Below are 20,470 nucleotides of genomic sequence, written 5' to 3' on the forward strand. Positions count from 1 at the left end.
AACAGATGGCCAAGTTACAAATGCAAAGGAAAAGTTATTGAAGGAAATTAAAAGTGCTAGTCCAGTGAACACATGAATCATAAGAAAGCGAAACAACCTCATTGCTAATATGGAGAAAGTTTTAGTGCTTTGGATAGAAGATCAAATCAGCCACAGTATTCCCTTAAATCAAAGTCTAATCCATAGCATGGTCCCAACTGTATTTAATTATATGAAGGCTGAGAGAAGTGAGGATGCTACTGAAGAAAAGTTTGAAGATAGCAGAGGTTGGCTCCTGAGGTTTAAGGAAAGAAACCATCTCCACAACATAAAGGTGCAAGGTGAAGCAGCAAGTTCTGATGTCAAAGCTGCAGCAAGTTATCCAGGAGATACAGCTAAGATCATTGATGAAGGTGGTTACACTAAACACTAGCTTTTCAATGTCATCAGAATAGTCTTATATTAGAAGAAGATCCCATCCAGACTTCCAGAACTAGAGAGGAGAAGTCAATGCCTGGCTTCAAAGCTTCAAAGGACAGGCTGACTCTCTTGTTAGGGGCCTTAAGAATTATGCTAAATCTACTCTGCCTGTGCTTTATAAATGGAAAAACAAAGCCTGGATGACAGTACATCTGTTTACAACACAGTTTACTGAATATTTGAAGCCCACTGTTGAGACCTACTGCTCAAAAAAAGGAAAAAAGATTCCTTTCAAAATGTTACTTCTCACTGACAATGCTCCTAGTCACCCAAGAGCTCTAATGAGATGCACATTGAGGCTAATGTTTTCATGCCTGCTCACACAATATCCATTCTGCAGCCCATGGATCAAGAAGTAATTTAGAGTCTCAAGTCTTATTATTTAAGAAATACATTTCATAAGGCCATAGCTGCCATTGACAGTGATTCCTCTGATGGATCTGGCCAAAGTGAATTGAAAACCTCTGGACAGGATTCACCATTACAGATGCCATTAAGAACATTGGAGATTCATGGGAGAAGATCAAAATATCCACATGAACAGGAGTTTGGAAGAAGTTGATTCCAAACCTCACGGATGACTTTGAGGAGTTCAAGACTTGAGTGGAGGAACTAGCAGCAGATGTGGTGCAAACAGCACGAGAACTAGAATTAGAAGTGGATCCTGAAGGTGTGACTAAATTGCTGCAATCTCATGATAGAATTTTAATGGATGAGGAGGTGCTTTTTATGGCTGAGCAAAGAAAGTGATTTCTTGAGATGGAAACTACTCTTGGTGAAGATGCTGTGACAACAAAGATTTTAGAATATTACATAAACTTAGTTGATAAAGCAGCAGCAGGGTTTGAGAGGATTGACTCTAATTTTGAAAGAAGTTCCACTGTGGGTAAATTGCTATCAAACAGCATCACTTGGTACAGAGAAATCTGTAATGAAAGGAAGAGTCAATTGATGTGGCAAACTTCACTGTTGTCTTATTTTAAGAAATTGCCACAGCCACCCCAACCTTCAGTAGCCACCACCCTGATCAGTCAGCAGCCATCAATTCTGAGGCAAGACTCTCTATCTGCAAAAAGTTTACAACTTGTTGAAGACTCGATGATGATTAGCACTTTTTAACAATAAAGTATTTTCAAATTAAGGTATATACATTGTTTTTTTAGGCATAATGCTATTGCACATTTAATAGACTGTGGTTTAGTATAAACATAACTTTCATATGCACTAGGAAACCAAAATATTCATGTGACTCACTTATTGCCATATTCACTTTATTGTGGTGGTGTGGAACCAAACCCGCAACATACCTGAGGTATGCTTGTATTAGCGGTAGGAGCTTTGTTGTAGCTTTTTCAGAATTTTCTATATAAAGGATCATGTCAACTGCAAGTAGGGAAAGTTTTACTTCTTCCTTTCCAATTTGGATGCCTCATTTCTTTTTATTGCCTAATTACTGTAGCTAAAACTTCCAGTACAGTGTTGAATAACAGTGGTGACAGTTGGCATACCTGACTTGCTCCTGATCTTAGAGGGAAAGCTTTCAGTCTTTCACCATTAAGCATGATGTTAGCTGTGGGTTTTTCATATATGCCCTTTGTTGTGTTGAAGAAGTTTCCTTTCATTCATAGTTTTTCAAGTGTTTTTATCAAGAAGGGGTGCCGGATTTTGTCAAATGCCTTTTCTGCATCAACTGAGATGATCATGTGTGTTTTTTTCCTTTATTCTGTTACCGTGGTGTATTACATTTATTGATTTTCTTATGCTGAACCACTCTTGCATTTCTGGGATAAATCCCACTTGATCACAGTGTATAATTCTTTTAATGTAGCTATTGAATTCAGTTGGCAAGTATTTTCTTGAGATTTTTGCATCTATATTCATAAGAGAAATTGGTCTGTAAATTTCATTGAAATTTGCTCACTAACTACTTGTTAAATTGCACTTTGAAAGTTATCACTTTTATGTATATACGTTATTTTCCACAATACAAAAAAAATTTTTAAAATCACATTTGTTAATATCACTACCAATCTCAACAGAAAAGTCTTTGATTATTGGGAAAGTTTCAAGCTCATGGAGGCATCTATAAATTTTTCAAAATTCTGTTTTTTCAAAGTTCAAATTTTATCATTGTCAATCTTATTTTCATTGAAATGTCAGGTTCAAACTGTTCATGTTTTAGAAATGATATTTAACCATAGTTTGTCAGCCATTCATTCAAATTAAAATGTATTTAATAAAAACAAGAGGTTAGCTTAGCTTACCACTCCCAATGTCATGTGTGCTTTTCCTGAAGATAATCATACTCCAGAATGGAACAGAGGGTATAAATGTACTTCTGAATGTATCACACTGCATATTTTACAGTATGAAGATTCACGATTTGAGATTTAATGAAATTAATAATTTTTGCTGCTTCATTAAGGGCATTCTTATGTGAAATTGGCTTTTTTTAATTGTGTGTGAATGACAGTGAAAAATACAATGACTACTAGTACAGGCTGTTGCCACTGCCTAAGGCACCAGAGTTTACTGAGCTTTGTGTTTGTACCATTGGTGCATCATGATTGCAAAAATGTCAGCACAGTGAAGATGACAAGTAATGTCTTAGTATTATTATGAAAATAGTTTTCTCCTTTGTAACAGCTTTATTATGATACAATTACATACAATACACTGCATATATTTAACGCTTCATGATTTTGACATATGTTTGCACTGTGAAACTGTCCATCACAATCAACATAGTGATTATATCCATCACCTCCCAAAATTTCCTCATGTACCTTTGTAATCTCTCCTCCCATCTGTCCATGCACCTGCTCACCTATCCCCATTCCTGGGCAACTGTTTATCTGCATTCTGTCATTATAGACATTTGCTTTCTCTAGAATTTTAAATAAATGGAATCATACAGGATCTACTTTTGGGGGGCCTTATTTCTTTTTGATAGAATTGTTTTCAGGTTTATCTATGTGGTTGCATGTATCAACAGTTCATTCCTTTTCATTGCTGAATAGTATTCCATTATATGGATAGACCACAATTTGTTTATTCATTCATCTCTTGATAGGCATTTCATAATTTTTCCAGTTTTAGCCACAAATAAAGCTGTTATGAATATTCCTGACAATTCTTGGTATGGACACATAAGGCCTTTTCTCTTGTATAAGTACATAGGAGAAGAATGACTTGATCATGTGGTGGGTATATATTTAATGTTTAAAGACTGTCAAACTGTTTTTCAAAGTGGTGGTACCCATTTCACATTCCTCCAAGCAGTCCATGAGAGTTTCTATTCCTCCAAATCTTCACCAACACTTAGTGTGGTCAGTCTTTTTAATCTTACCCATTTGTGTGTGTGTTTGTGTAGTATTATTTCATGATTTAATTTGTATTTCCCTATTGGCTAATGATGCTGAGCATTATTTTCATATGATTATTTCACATCCCTATATTGCCTTGGTAATGTCTCTGTCAAATCTTTTGCCCATTTTTTTCATTGGGGTGATTTTTTCTTTCATTATTGAGTTTTGATAGTTCCGTATATTTTCTGTATACAAGTCTTTTATCATATATATGCCTTTTAAACATTTTATTCCAGTCTTTGGCTTGCATTTTCATTCTCTTAATAATGTCTTTTGAAAAGCATAAGTTTTTAATTTTGACGGAGTATAATTAATCAATATGTCTTTCATGGATCATACTTTTGGTTTCCTGTCTAAGAAATCTTTGCTTAACTCAATGTCACAGATATACTTTTATATTTTCTTCTAGAAATTTTATAGTTTTAGGTTTTATATTTAGATTTATGATCTATTTGGAGATAATTGTTATATATGGTACAAGGTGGATGGAAGTTCACTTTTTTACATGTGCATATTCAATTCTTGCAGCATCATTTGTTGAAAAGGACAAATTGTTTGGCACTTTTGTCAAAAATCAGTTGTCCGTAACTGTATACATAGTGAACCCTGCTGTGGGCAATGACTGTGGTTAATTGTACAAATATAAGAATGTTCCTACATGAACTAGAACAAATATCTGTTACTGATAAAAGTGTTAATAGAGTGGTACATTGGGAAAAAACAACTAATGCTAGCTATGGACTGTAGTTATCAGTAACGTTGTAATAGTCTTGTATCACTTGTAACAAAGGTACTATATTAATGTCTCAATAATAGGGGAATAGAAGAAGTATGGAATCTTTTTCTTTTTTTGAGAAATATGAATGTTCTCAAATTGATCATGGTGATGAATGCACAGTTCTGATTATACTGACAGCCATTGATTGTATACTTTAGATGGACTTTATGGTATATAAATAAACTATTTTAAAAAATCAGCTGTCCATAGAAGTGTGGGTCTATTTCTGGCCTCTCTCTTCTGTTTCATTGGTTTATTTGTCTGTCTTGACACTAATATCATACTGTCTTGGCATTGTAGCTTTAGGACAGGTTTTAAGATTAGGTAGTATTAGTCCGCTAATTTTGTTCTTTTTCAGTTGTGTTTTATATCTTAGGTCCTTTGCGTTTCCACATGAATTTTAGAATCAGCTTACAAAAAAAACTTGCTATGATTTTTATTGGGATAGAATAAAACCAAATTTTAGGAAATCGAATCTAATAATAAATAAAAAGGATAATACATCTCATCAAGTGTGATTTATCCCAGGAATGCAAGGTTTGTTTAACATTCAAAGACCTATCAATGTAATTCACAATATTAACAAATTAATGAAGACATAATGCTGAGCGAAATAAGCCAGGCACAAAAATAGAAATATTATATGGTACCACTAATGTGAACTTTGAAAAATGTAAAACAAATGGTTTATAATGTAGAATGTAGGGGAACTAGCAATAGAGAGCAATTAAGGAAGGGGGAACAATAATCCAAGAAGAACAGATAAGCTATTTAACGTTCTGGGGATGCCCAGGAATGACTATGGTCTGTCAATTTCTGATGGATATAGTAGGAACAAGTTCACAGAAATGTTGCTATATTAGGTAACTTTCTTGGGGTAAAGTAGGAACATGTTGGAAGTAAAGCAGTTATCTTAGGTTAGTTGTCTTTTTCTTACTCTCTTGTTATGGTCTCTTTGAAATGTTCTTTTATTGTATGTTTGTTTTCTTTTTAACTTTTTTTTCATACAGTTGATTTAAAAAAGAAGGGAAAGTTAAAAAAAAAAAAAAAGAAAGAAAAACAAAGAAAAAAAAAGATGTAGTGCCCCCTTGAGGAGCCTGTGGAGAATGCAGGGGTATTCGCCTACCCCACCTCCATGGTTGCTAACATGACCACAGACATAGGGGACTGGTGGTTTGATGGGTTGAGCCCTCTACCATAAGTTCTACCCTTGGGAAGACGGTTGCTGCAAAGGAGAGGCTAGGCCTCCCTATGGTTGTGCCTAAGAGCTTCCTCCCGAATGCCTCTTTGTTGCTCAGATGTGGCCCTCTCTCTCTAGCTAAGCCAACTTGAAAGGTGAAATCACTGCCCTCCACCATACGTGGGATCAGACACACAGGGGAGTGAATCTCCCTGGCAACGTGAAATATGACTCCCAGGGAGGAATGTAGACCTGGCATCCTGGGACGGAGAACATCTTCTTGACCAAAAGGGGGATGTGAAAGGAAATGAAATAAGCTTCAGTGGCAGAGAGATTCAAAAAGGAGCCGAGAGGTCACTCTGGTGGGCACTCTTACGCACACTTCAGACAACCCTTTTTAGGTTCCAAAGAAGTGGGGTAGCTGGTGGTGGATACCAGAAACTATCAAACTACAACCCAGAACCCATGAGTCTCGAAGACAGTTGTATAAAAATGTAGCTTATGAGGGGTGACAATGGGATTGGGAAAGCCATAAGGACCACACTCCACTTTGTCTAGTTTATGGACGGAGGAGTAGAAAAATAGGGGAAGGAAACAAACAGACAAAGGTACCCAGTGTTCTTTTTTACTTCAATTGCTCTTTTTCACTCTAATTATTATTCTTGTTATTTTTGTGTGTGTGCTAATGAAGGTGTCAGGGATTGATTTAGGTGATGAATGTACAACTATGTAATGGTACTGTAAACAATCGAAAGTACGATTTGTTTTGTATGACTGCGTGGTATGTGAATATATCTCAATAAAATGAAGAGAAAAAAATTAAAAAATGGAAAAAAAAGATGTTATCACATGTGTGCAACTTGCTCTCATATGTTCAGAAGACAGAGCAATAGATGATGGATGATAGGAAGGGAGGGAGGGAGGGAAAGAAAGAAATGATGGTGTGACAGGATGTTAAAGTTGGTGGATTGGGGTATCTGGAGAGGGGGTTCGGGGTATGCTGGAGTTCTGTGTATGGGGTTTGTATTGTTTTTGCAACTGTTCCTGTAAGTTTCAATTTATTTCAAAATAAAATTTAAAAAAAATGACAAAAAAAAAAAAAAAGAAAAATCATGTAAGTATCCCAAAGGCAAGAGAACATATTTGACAAAATGCAGCAAATTATTCCTGCTAAAATCTCTCAGCAAATTAGGAATAGAAGGGAACTTTCCTCCCTTGATAAAGGGCATCTTTTAAAATCTTAGAGCTAACATCATATGCAATTCAAATCAAAATCCCAGCAGGTATTTCAGTGAAAATGGTTTTGACCTTGCAAACTTCTTGAAGGATAGTCTTGGAGATTCCTAGGACTTTGTGAACCAGGCTGAGAACCATTGGCTTAGACTAATCAGGATTCCCTTTTTGTGGCTAAAGAGGGGGTAAATTTCTGACCAACATTTTGATAAAGGTGAGTCGTGAGTTCACTTTAAAATATATGGTCTCTCCTCAGTTTTTATTCCTGGAAAGTGATTTGGCAGGGGTCTAAAAGCCAATATTTCAATGTGTTGGCTTTTTCTGAAATGTTTGAAAATAGAAGTTTGCTGTACTTCAAATCCAAGAAAGGAAAAGGCCAATTATTCTTTGGTCATAGTACCAAATTGTGAAAAAGTATAGCCCAGAATCAGTTTTAAATTGGTCCCAATAAGTCGTCATAACCTCTCATCAGTACACATTTTTGAAAGCCAGCCAATTAGCAAAAAACCACACTCCAGTAACCATGCTTCCTGAGCTCATCAGGGTTGACTAATCCCTAAACAGGCCTGATTTTTAATGTCTGCAAATCTTTTAAATCTATGATTCCAAGAACCCTATATAAAATCAGTAGTTTGCTTTGTTTAGAGACAAACCTTAAAAATTCTGTTCTCTCATGCTTAGTAAACAATAAATTCAACTCTGTGTTTCACATGTTAAGTAGTCATCTTTGCCTTCAGCAATTGATTTCCCACTGATACGATTTTGAATATTTGCTTCCCAAGATTCTATGGGGCTCTTGGACAAATAGACGTATTCCTTGGCCCTTGTTCTCAACTCCAGTGTCCTCCTGATTCCCTGACAGATGTCAATCTCAACCGTAATTTGAACTCTGACTTGTTTTCTTAAGCTCTCATTGCTGGATTAATTTCTTTACCCTAGAATTTGCAAGCAAAATGTGTTTATACAAGACAAATTAGACCTACTGTTTTAAAGATGCCATGTTTGGTGAATATTCTTGCCATTAGTCAGCTTATTTGTTGGCTATTCTCTTTACTTTTGCTTTTGTCTATTAGTACAGTTTTTTTTTTTTTCCATTTGTTTGTTAGTATTTTGACTAGTATCTCTTAAATCTTGTAATAGAGTGCTCCTCAAAGAACAGATGGAGGCCTAAGCCAAACAAATGCCAAGCCAGCCCTGAGTTCTGTTATACTGGTGACTAACTCTTGCAGAAGGAATTGGTGAAATATTTTCTTGGGTTTATAAAATCACAAAAGAACATCATTTTGCTAAATCCATATTCTAGGGTCAAGAGCTGTGATATTATTGATTGTATGAACTGCCTTAGCCTTTGCTTAGTTGGAAACCCCATGTGCTATTCAAAATCTTAAACATTTAATAGAAAGATTAAGCCCATGTATATTCAATGCAGTTATTGATATAATTAGATTTTAGTATATCATTTTTGTATTTATTTTCTATTTGTTCTTTGTTTAATTTGGTCCTCTTTTCCTGCTTCCTTTTGGAGTAATTGATGTATCCTATCTCCTGAACTGGCTTTTAAACTTTCTCTCTTCACATCTCTTTTTAGTAGCTAAACTAGTAATTACAATATGCCTTCTTAATTTATCTCATTTTATCTTGAGTTAATGTTACACCACTTCACATAATATGAAAGAAACTTATAGTAGGGTAATTCCCTTTGCCCTCTTTGTGCTCTTGTGATTTTACACCTACATAGCTATACTCTGTAGTATAAAGTTATTATGTTTGAATTAATCTATTAGCTTTTTGCCAGATTTAGCAAATAAAAATTTGTCAGTATTTCAAAAATGTCTAGTTAAATTTGAATTTCAGATAAATGATGCTTCCTTAGTGTATTTGTAGTCTATTGTTTTCAATGAATTTCAGAAAAGAAAGAAAAATAGGTTTTTAAACTAATATTTTCAAAACCTCTTCCTTCCGAGCTGTAGGTCCCCAAATTCCATTGAGTGGCATATCCTTTTAGCCTATAGACTGTCTTCCTAGTATGGGAGGTCTGTTTCATTCATCAGAAAATGTACATATTTTGCCTCCTTTTTGAAAGAATATTTTGTTTGATATGGAATTTTAGAGTGAGTTATTTTTCTTTCAGCATTTGACAATGTCATTATATTGTCCTTTCGACCTATTACATATCATTTAGAAGTCAGACATTATTTGAATTATTATCCCACTGTGTATAATGCATCTTTTTACTCTGGCTGCATTAAAGATTTTTATCTTTATAGTAGGTTATCAGTAATTTAACCATGATGTGTCTAGTTGTGGTTTTCTTTCGTTTTAGCTTGCTTGCTGTTCACTGAGCTTCTTATAAAGGGGAGAATCCTAAGCCCTTTACTTTCCCTAAAAAGGTGATTTTCTTTAATGATATGTAATAAAAGAACTCTGATTCTCTACATCAGATATGAACAGTAGCTGACACTTGCTTCTGCTGCAAATACCTGTAAAGGGGAGAGGGGGGATGGGGCATTGCTTGTCAAGTTCCACCCACCTTCCTATTCTTAACCAGCTAATTCCACAGCTTAGAGTTGCTGAGTAATGGCATGACTTTGGTGGGACAGAAAGCAGACCAGCATTATGAGAAAAAAGCCTCACAGCGCACAGTGCCAGGTTCTGATCGTTACAGGGCCGCCTCGGTGAACATAAGCCAGAGGGAGGGTTTCATTCCACATGAAGCTGCCAAAAGTTTGTGCTAGCTTGGTGTATAGGTTTGATTAAAAGCCTTTGTTCCACAGTTTTTGGGGAAAACAGACACAAGTGCACTCTTCCAGACCACTCTACCCACTAGGTCAGAGGGAAATTTCATCTTCTGAAGTAAGTGCTACCTCTTGTCTGTTCCTAGGGACCTCTGCAGAGACTGAGAAGAAGACAGTTTTGCAGGTGAGAACAAATCTCACAAAGGAGAATCACTGTTTGGGGCCCCCTCATCTCCTTTTCTTCTCCACTGAAGTGGAATGAATGAAAATGCTCCTGTTGGATGTGGATAAGAAATTTTTAGCTGATTTGTGCTGAGAATTGTGCCAGAGGCAAAGGAAGCTCTTCCATTTGAGAAACCAGTGTCAGGCACTGTGTACAGGGCAATATGCTAGGTCTGTGAGAAATTCTTGACTGGATAAACCCAGGTTTTGGTTCTGAATTGAAAAATAAATATGGAGAGATTTGGGAGCTTACTGTTGGTCGGTGGGTGACAGAAAATGTATCAGCCTTTGAAAAAGAGTACGCTGGTTCAGGTGACTAGCATTTTAATAAGCATATCTACTATGTAAGCATTATTGCATTTAATTCTCTGCTAAGATTCTAAGATTGGAAATTTTTTCTTTTGATAAATGATAACTAGGGAAACTAAGCGCTCAGCTTAAAATTATATCGGAAGAAGGTAGATTCTAGTATAGGACTAAACTACAGCTGAGATTGTTAATTTAAAAGCATACAAAAGGAAATGCAATTTAAAATAAATTTCAGCTGCAATGCTATTACAGTAATTTTTTTTTGGCATTTCCTTCTGAATTTTATCTTAATATATATGTCATGTATAAATGTGTACACAATAAGAACTGGCTTTTCTAATTAAAATTAATGTACTGTTTCAGGCTCTACCTTTTTCACAGAGCATTTTTTTTAATTCATTTTTATTGAGATATATTCACATACCATGCAGTCATACAAAACAAAGCATACATTCAATTGTTTATAGTACCATTATGTAGTTGTGCATTCATCACCAAAATTAATTTTTGACATTTTCATTACCACACACACAAAAATAATAAGAATAAAAATTAAAGTGAAAAAGAACAATTAAAGTAAAAAAGTATTTTGTTGAGAATTTTTGCATCTATATTCATTAGGGAGATTGGCCAGTAGTTTTCCTTTTTTGTAGCATCTTTGCCTGGTTTTGGTATTAGATTGATGTTAGCTTCATAAAATGAGTTAGGTAGTGTTCCATTTTCTTCAATGTTTTGAAAGAGTTTAAGTTCTTTTTGGGAAGTTTGGTAGAATTCCCCTGTGAAGCCATCTGGCCCTGGGCATCTATTTGCAGGAAGCTTTTTGATAACTGATTGGATCCCCCCGCCCGCGACTGGCTGGCCGAGGTCCTCCGTCTCCCCTCTCACAGAGCATTTTAATACCCTCCCATTTGTCACCATGTATATTTTAGCTTTCATATTAATGGTTTTTAGAGTAGTGAAATGATAAAATCATTATTTATGTAAATTGTCTTTCTATAATGACACTGAGATTGTCCCCAGTACTTCCCTATAAGTTAATATTGCTTTATAAAATTTTTCATAGGGCATTTTTCTTGACCTTTTCCTTTGGATAAAGTCCAAGTACTGGAACACTGTGTCAAAGGTTTCAAAGTTCCCTTTAAAGGACTTTGCCCATTGCCAATCCTGACAACAGATTCAGCCTCCCGTGAGTCTCCTCAGTTTTTAGTCAGCTCCATTTGTTGAACATCATACTTGTGTTTCCAGTGAGTGTTTTCATGTGAAGAAGGTTGCACTAAAATGTAGTTTCTTGGCAGTATATAAATATTATATCCCCTGTGATCTGGCATCCAACTCTACCATGCTTCTTATTTTCATGTAACTTTCTTGTGAGATGTATCTATCTAAAATGTCACATTAACTGTCAGAAACCTTGTTTCCTCTGTCTCGAGATTCTCAGAAATATACCACAAGTACCTCTATCCTGGTCTGGGTTTCTTTTCAAAGGTACAAATTCCCAGGACCCAGCACATACTAGGCCTTGAGTAAGTACCTATTGAATGAATGTCACTGCCCTTTGTAAGTGAAGGGACAAAATAAAGATTACGTCAATACAAATACTTCATACACTCAATCATTAAACAGACAATTATTGAGTACAGACACTGTGATAAACATTGGAGAATAATGGATAAATAACTTGAGGCCCTGCCCAGGGGAATTCACAATCTAGAAGGCAAACTGTAAGCCACTGTAATAAGTTTTGTGATTGAAATATGTGCATAACCTTGTGGGAGTGCACAAAAGAGAGTGGTTTTTTTTCTGCTTGGATTGAGGGTTCACTGAAGGAGTCAATGGGGGAAAACTGACATTTGAATAGGACTTTGACAGAGGCTTAAAAGCTGGATTTTGAAGGCAGCAGCATGGAAGTAGGGACTAAATAAAATGAAGAAAGGCCAGAGATTCGAAAACAGATACTGAGATACTGTGTTAGAAAAATATAATGTGGCTTTAAAAGGTGGCATTCACCTGACATCTACAGGACTTTTTTCACATCCCAAGTTTAACACCACTTGCATGTCTCAAGACCTTTCTCCATAGTTCCTAATGCAGAGTTACCCAGTGCTGTCCAGGTAGGTGGCAGCTGGCATCTGACACCATCTTCTCTTTAATGGCCGGTTCCACAGCAGCCTCCTTTAAAAAATCTTCTAAACTTCCCTTTAGAAGTAACATCTCATTCTTCTGAAATCTCATAGAGTTTAGGCAGAAAACTTGATGTGGTCATTCGCTACAGCCTTTTGCCTGCCATTTTTAGTCAGCAGGTTACGATACAGTACTTTGATAATCCTAATTTGATGCAGTGAGTCAAAATGTAGAAAGGATCGTTTGTTTTACCTTCTAATAGGCACAATACACATATGACCCCAGGTGAGATTTAGAAATGAGTCTCTAGAACAGATGAGACTCGGAGACAGGGCAAGCTTTAAATATCACTTTGCAATAAAAATGAAAAGGCTATTGATTTATACTTTAGAGCACATGGAAATGTCCCACATCTATATAGCTGCTTCAGAGTATCATGAAATTTACAGCCCTATAACTGCTCATATAAAAAATAATTTAGTTCTTTCTTTAGTTAAGTATGTTTTATGTCCCTTATTAGATTATGAGTTTCTAGACAACAGGGGACATATCCATTATATTTTATTCTAAGTTCAAGGTTGCTCAGACAGTTGATCATCATGAGTGAAGCAGCCAGGATCCAATCAGAGAAGTCTCCATAGAAGATTTGTTATAGGGATATGACAGCATGCAATTGTTTGTGCTAGTTAAACAGTTTCTGGTTTCTTTATGTTTGATGCTATAGATTGAAGTATGCAGGGGAGGCATTTGGGAAGGGAAAATAGTTTTAAAGTGGGAGAGAATAAGAACAAGCCGAAAACCACAAGCACAAGCTGGGGCCCACAAGGACAGGCTGAAACGTTGTCAGCTCTTGTCTCTGAACTTGGTGTTATGGGTGTCCTGCAGAAGCCAGGTTTTTCCCTCAAGGATATAAGCATACACGCTTGGCACAGATGTCAGAGAATCTGAAGGTGGAGTCAGGGGATGGTGAATCACCTGCAAGGCCAGCCATTGCTTCATGTCACAAGGTGTGCTACAAAATGGCTGCTATTTCACATCTGCCCTTCAGATCTCCCATAAAAATTTCTCTCATGTTCAGCATAACCAAAAACATGCAGGGATTGGGAATTCTGGGAAATGTAATTCAGTTTAGACAAATCGACACATTACATAGCCAGTATAGTAAGTTCTCAATAAATAAGTTATTGGATGAATGAATGAATGAATATATCAATACTCAGGTTTCCAGACTAGTCACAAAAGTCAATTTAACTTGTAATAAAGCTGTGCCTAAGTATTGTCAAATAAACAACTCCAAACTTAGGTAAAGAAACTATTTCAAAGGATTGTTACAAGAGGGGGAAAAGGGAATATGGCAGTAGAAGGAGGGAACTATTACAATAGAGAAAATGCTCAGACCATGAGATATGAAAGCATCTCAAGGGTGAGGCAAAAAGGAAGAATACACAAAGCTTGAAAGAACTGGATTGGGGAAGTGGGATGAAATGTGACATGATAGGATATTAAATCCAGAATCTTTTACCCTGAGGCCAGGGTATTCTCAGAGATGGGGTATTAAGGAGGGTTTGCACACTAGCTCAAGTTGAGGGCAGGCCAAAGTCCAAGGGGAGAGAGAAGATGATAAACTTAACCAAAGTTTAATTAACAAGCATTTTGTTCCAGTTGACCAGTGAGTACAAGTAGTTCAGCTAATCATTTAGGAAGCAAGGAATGGGAATTTGGAGGCTCTGGGTTTGACCTTGTCATTGGTAAACAAGGGGAGAACATCCACAAGTCTTATCTAAGTCAAGTGGGGAAGGATGTCCCTTATATAAACAGTTTTATGAAACACAAAGGGGTGGAGGGATTTCTTTAACCCTTGCTGTTTTTCAGGATCACAAGGTTTGGGTAAAGTTCAACATTGTCAATATTAACAGTCCCTCAGAGAATTACTTAATAATACACTTTGGCCTTAGGCCTTTTGCCCTACTTTCAGAAGTAGCTCTACTAATCTCCCTGCCTTACTGATTTGAAGGGTATTGTGAAGATATTGCCTACCATATCAATGATTCCCAAAAATAGCTGCTAAGAAATTCATCTGGAAGTTTTGGAGAGGATATACAGCAAATGGAACTCTCATACATTATTGGTGGGAATATAAAATAGTGCAGCTACTTTGGAAAACAGTTTGGCAACTTTTTATCCCTTATACTTACCATATGACTCTGCAATTGCACTCTTAGATATTTACCTAAGAGAAATAAAAAATATATATCTACAAATAGATTTGTACATGAATATTCATAGCAGTTTTATTCATAATCAGTCAAAACTGGAGACAACCCAATGTCCTTCAACAGGGGAATGGAGATACAAACTCTGATACATCTATGCAATGAAATACTATTTGGCAATAAAAAAGGAACGAGCTATTGATATATGTAACTACTTGAATTGATCTCAAAGTTATTATTCTGGGTGAAAGAAACTAGTCTCAAAAAATTATATACCAAATAATTCCATTTACTTGACATTCTGTAAAAGGAAAAACTATAGGGCCCGAAAACAGAAAATTGATTCCTAGGAATTGGGAGTCAGAGGATTAATCACAATTGGATGGACAACAGTAAACTTTTTGGGTTGCTGGAAATAGTCTATATCATGATTATTGTGCTAATTACACAAATACATATATTTGTTAAAACTCATCAAATTATCCACTTAAAATTGGTGAGTTTTATTGTATGTGAATTACACATCACTGAAGCTGAACAACAATAACAAAAAGGATCTAGAGAGCTTTTAAAAATATAGACGTCCAGATCCCACACTCTCTTAAGACCTTCTAAATAAAAAATAGTAGTGGTGGGGTTAAAGAAGATATAGTTTTTAATTCTCAGATGGTTCTAATACATGGTCAAGTTTGGAAAATATGACATATTTTGTTACGTGCGACCAACAGACTGCTTTGTGGATTGACTATTGCTTCTGTTAATAAAGAGTCATAAGAATCATAATCATGCATTGGGGGCTTACTTTCTCCCAGATGCTGTTCTAGCACCTTACATTTATTGACTTGTCTATTTTTCAGAACTACTCTATGGGCAGATACTATAATATTGCCATTTATAGATGAGGAAATCAAGGCACGGAGGATTTAAGTAACTTGTCCAATGTTATACAGCTTCTAAGTGGCATCCCAAAAGATGTTCATGCATACTTATAGAGCACACTTATTAATCTTAATGCATCCTTAATTATTGCAGTTATGGGTGGTATTAAAACTTAAAGTGAAGATTTCAGAGAGGTTTTTAGAAATTTAAACATTTTTATTTGAAAATATTTTCAGACGAAAAGACACTTGTGCTTTCTGTCAGTCTTAAACTCCCCTGGAATTGCTGAGGAGTTTAGTACATGGGGCACCCATGAAGTGACATGGGTGACAACCAGACCATTAGCTAAAACTGGCTATTGTGTTCTGTGTCTTCCAGGTCTCATTCCTTGAAGTTTTTTTGGTTCTCTCTCTAGGTTGTTATCTGCCAAGATGTTACACTTGCAGGGCCCACAGATGCTTCAGATGCTAGAGAAATCCTTGAGGAAGAGCCTCCCTGAATCCTTAAAGGTGAGAATGGAGCATTCTTAGGGATATAAGGAATAGCAATTTGCTATGAAAGAGATGAAAAAGAGAATGAGCCTTCACAGCATATTTCCAGTGCCAGGCACTCATTGATGGTGAAACTCATTTAATTCACATACCTTTCTTCAAGAAAGATATATGATCCCCATGTTACAGAAGAGGAAATGGAGGCTTAATTACAGGGCTTGACCAAGATAGCACAAATAGTGAGTAGTAATTATATGATTTGAATCCACTTATATTCTTTGCTCTATAACGACTCAAAACATTTCTTTGTAACCTTCCATGAAATGTGCCCTAATAACAATGAAAACTTTGCCAGAATTCCAAGGTTGACTGAAACCAGCACATTAATGTTTAATTTATTCTCCTAAAACAGTCATGTGCCTGATGAAAGGCTAAAATGATTCCTCCTTGAAACTGAAAATAAGCCAAATCTTATTTTGTCAAGTCCAAAAGGATTTGATTATTTATGGGGAAGAAAAGTATTTTTCTGTGAGATAGAAATTTTGTTTTAGAAATGGATCAATGACCTTGTACCAAAGAGTTTTCTTTGCAAAAATAAATGTTGCAAAAGGCCAGGAATATTAACAGGGATAAAGAGTGCCACTGCCATCTAATGAAGGTGTAAATTTACTGAGAACATGTAAAAAATGCTGAATGTGTATGGATTAGCAACACAGCTTCAAGTACATGAGGCAAAAACTGAAGTAAATGAAGAGAAAAAAGACCAACTCATAAGTATAATTAAAGACTTCAGTACTCTTTGCTCAGTAATTGATAGAACAGGTAGATGGAAAATCTGTTAAGATATAGGAAACCTGAACAACCCTATGAACCGACTTGATCTAATTTACATTTATAGAACACTTTCCCCCAAATAGCAGAATACACGTTCTTTTCAAGTGTGCATGGAACATTTTCCAATACGACCATATTTTAAGGATTTTTAAAGAATCTAAATCATACCAAGAATGTTCTCAAACAAAAGTGGAGTAAAACTTGAAATCAAATCTGAAGAGCTCTCTGGATAATCCCCAAATATTTAGGAATTATACAACATGCTTTTAAAAATGCCATGCTTCAAACTCACAAGAAAAATTGGAAAATATTTGAAGTGAATTAAAATGAACATATAACATATCAAATTCTGTGGGATGCAGCTATAGCAATGATAAGTGGAAAATTTGTACCACTTAAATGTTTATAGTAGAAAAGAAGGGTCTCAAGTGAATGCTTTAATTTTCAACCTTAAGAAATTACAAAAAGAAGAGCAAATTAACCCCAAAGCAAGTATAAAGAGGAAATAATGAAAATGAGAGCAGGAATCAATGAATCTGAGAGGAGAAAAACAATAAAGAAAATAAATGAATCCAAAATCTGATTCTTTGAAAAGATTAATAATGTTGATAAACGTCCAACCAAACTGACCCCAAGAAATAAGGAAAGAAGACACAAATTACCAACATCAGGAACAAAACAGGGGACATTCCTACAGATCCTAGAGGCAAAATATGCATAATAAGAAAATGCTAAGAATAATTCTATGCCCATACTGTCAAAAATTTAGATGAAACAGACATATTCTGTGAAAGGCACAAACTACCAAAGATCACTCAAGAAGAAATAGAAAACTTACATTGTCCTATTTCTATTAAAGATGTTGTTTTTGTAATTTAAAACTTTTCAACAAAGGAAACTCTATTCCCAGATTGTTTCCCTGGTGATTTCTGCCTACAACACATTTAAGTAATAAATAATTCCAGTTCTACACAAAGTCTTTCATAATATAGCAGAGCAGGGAACAGTTCCCAACTCATTTTATGAGGCCAGAAATATCCTGATATCAAAACCAGAAAAGGATTTACAAGAAAAAGGGTAAAAGGAAGATTTGCATATCATGGTCTGAAGGAAAACCCACCTATCTCTCCAAATTCTGGATACTAAATAAGTTTATTTCTCATGTCAGTTCTGAGTCATTCAACCTGTAATGTTGCCTGGGTCAATGTTCTGGCTTTGTGATGTTATCACAGTCATAGAAAGGAGCGGTTCTGTTTATTTTTTTTCTAGTGTATATGAATGTCTCTGACCTCAAATTCCAATGTTTAAAAACTATGACCGCCTTATATTTTCTAAAACTGCCTGTAATTTCTATATAGAGCCTCCACTGAAGCAGAAAATTCGTTAAGTTCATAAAAATCAGAAAAGTCAAATATTTCCTCCTCCTTTCTCCTTGGACTGATATAGACATTCCAAAGCAAGAGTAGGGAAGCACAGGGTGAGGTGTGGTCTTTGGTCAATGAAATGTGTGATCCCTTTGGCCTCTTTCCACTCCAGCTGCTGGGGCATCATGTTCCCAGTGGTACTTCCGTCCTGAGGTCTACTCTGGTATGCACCACTGCCCTCCCTCTCCCACAGCCAGAGTCTGGAGCAGCTCTCTCTTTCTTTCTCTCATCTCTCTTTCTCTTTCAGCTCCCCCAGTGTTCCTCTTGAGGGCACAGAGTCTGAACAGAAGCTTGTAGAAAAGGTTAAAACAGCTTTCCTAATGCTTGATATTGCTAAACTCTGGCCACCCAAGTTCATGCCATGTACACTATTGCTTTGTCTCCACTTATTGGGTGGGGCTTATTTAACCTTTCCAGAAGGTAATTTGGAAATGGTTGTTAAAAAAAAATTTGGTAGTTGACCTATGACCCAGAAATTCCCTTTCTAAAATTTGTAACAGGTACATTTGCAAAGATTATGCAAAAGGAGTTCCTTGAAGAATTAATTGTTAAATTAAAGAATCAGAAAAATCTGAATAGGAAATATGATAATTGAATTAGAATCATTCCATATAGTGGATATTATATAGTTATTAAAAATGACTATGTAGACTTATGTTTATTGACATGGAAATATGCCTACAGTATAGTGTGTAGAGAAAAAATAGATGTTAAAATAATATATATTAGGTAATTTCATCATTTAAAAATTGTATGTATATGTAAATAAATGAAAGTGCAAAGACATAATGCTAAATTCTACTATGTGAAAAATAGATGATTTTTAATTAATTTATTTTCTTCATCTGAATATATACGTGTACTCTTATAATATCCCCATGGTTTGATCTAAAAAGCTGTTTCCATTTGAGGTATTAAAGTAGAATCTCAATGCTGTTTAAATTAGACGCCCTATCAGCTACCTTCCCTGATTTCAGAGACAAATGCCTTGTCTTCATCAAACAAGGCATTTTTCCATCCTTTCCTAATATGCCAACCCTCCCACTTGCTTGGATGTTGCAGGTTTATGGGACCGTCTTCCACATGAACCAGGGAAACCCATTCAAGCTAAAGGCCCTGGTGGACAAGTGGCCTGATTTTAATACAGTGGCTGTCCGACCTCAGGAGCAGGTGAAGTACCAGATGTGAAATGAGTATGCTTTTGTGTTTATATTTGCTGTGTGCCTCCTATGTGCCTGGCAATGTGGCAGGCCCTGGGGAAACAGAAATGAATCACAGGTATGGTGAACAAGTCCATGTCCTCAAAAAGCTCACAGCCTGGAGGAAAACACAGAGAAGACAGTAAATTACAACAGATGTGAAAATGTGCAAGAATATTTGAACGGTCAAGGTAACAGAAGTAGCACTAGGAGAAAATCATTTAAAACTATAGAGATTTAAAACTAAAGAGATTCAGGAAAAGGATCAGAGAGTTTTCCTGGTAGATGTTTGCCAAAACTGGAATTTGAAGGTAAGTTTTTGACAGGCTTACAAGGGCAGGGGATCCATTTTAAGCAGACAAAATCACATGTACCAATATGTAAAAGTACGAAACAGTACAGAGTGTTAGGAAAAATATAAAGAACAAATTGCAATCTATATGTATGAGAATACATTTTCAATGTCAAACTTTTCAAAATCATTCAAACTAAGTGGTTAATACATTTCAAATATAAATATGTCATAAACTCATTGAAAAATGTAAAATAAAAATCCATATATGCAAAAATATAAATGGCAACCATATAGTATCAATTTGATGTATGCTATTTACTAATAAAATTAAAATATATAGTGCTTTTAAAAAAACTCCAAACAGAATTAAAAAATGGAAAATTTTCAGTTAATGATTAAAAGATAAAATCAGAAATACATACATGCTTTCATAATGTGATTTTTGAAATCATATATTGTCAACAGTGTCACTGTTGAGCTGTGAGGGCATTTCAGTGCAAAATATTCCAGCTATTTTTCTCTAGTTGGGTAGTTATTCCCTGTCTCCTTCCTTCATTTTCAAATAATCCCATCTCGTTGTTGATAAATTTGAGAAGATCTTTTTCAACAAATTTCATTTTTGATTTTGCTGGAAATGAAAACCTTTTTAAAAGACAAAAGTGCATTATAGCTCTAAATTCAAAGCAACATGTGTCTTCATTTTGTTTAGTTTCTCGTAAGAAACAAAAAA

At 35.6% G+C, this 20,470-nt stretch overlaps 1 long non-coding RNA gene across 1 annotated transcript; it reads left to right on the forward strand.

The window, feature by feature from the left end:
• The first annotated feature begins 9,656 nt into the window (after positions 1 to 9,656).
• LOC119538391 lies at positions 9,657 to 19,860 on the forward strand. Its single transcript, XR_005217549.1, has 3 exons — positions 9,657 to 9,937; positions 15,913 to 16,006; positions 19,309 to 19,860. It is a non-coding gene; the product is annotated as an uncharacterized LOC119538391 (long non-coding RNA).
• Positions 19,861 to 20,470: the final 610 nt, after the last annotated feature.

The sequence above is a fragment of the Choloepus didactylus genome, chromosome 6 (assembly GCF_015220235.1).
Source record: "Choloepus didactylus isolate mChoDid1 chromosome 6, mChoDid1.pri, whole genome shotgun sequence".
Taxonomy (NCBI): domain Eukaryota; kingdom Metazoa; phylum Chordata; class Mammalia; order Pilosa; family Megalonychidae; genus Choloepus; species Choloepus didactylus.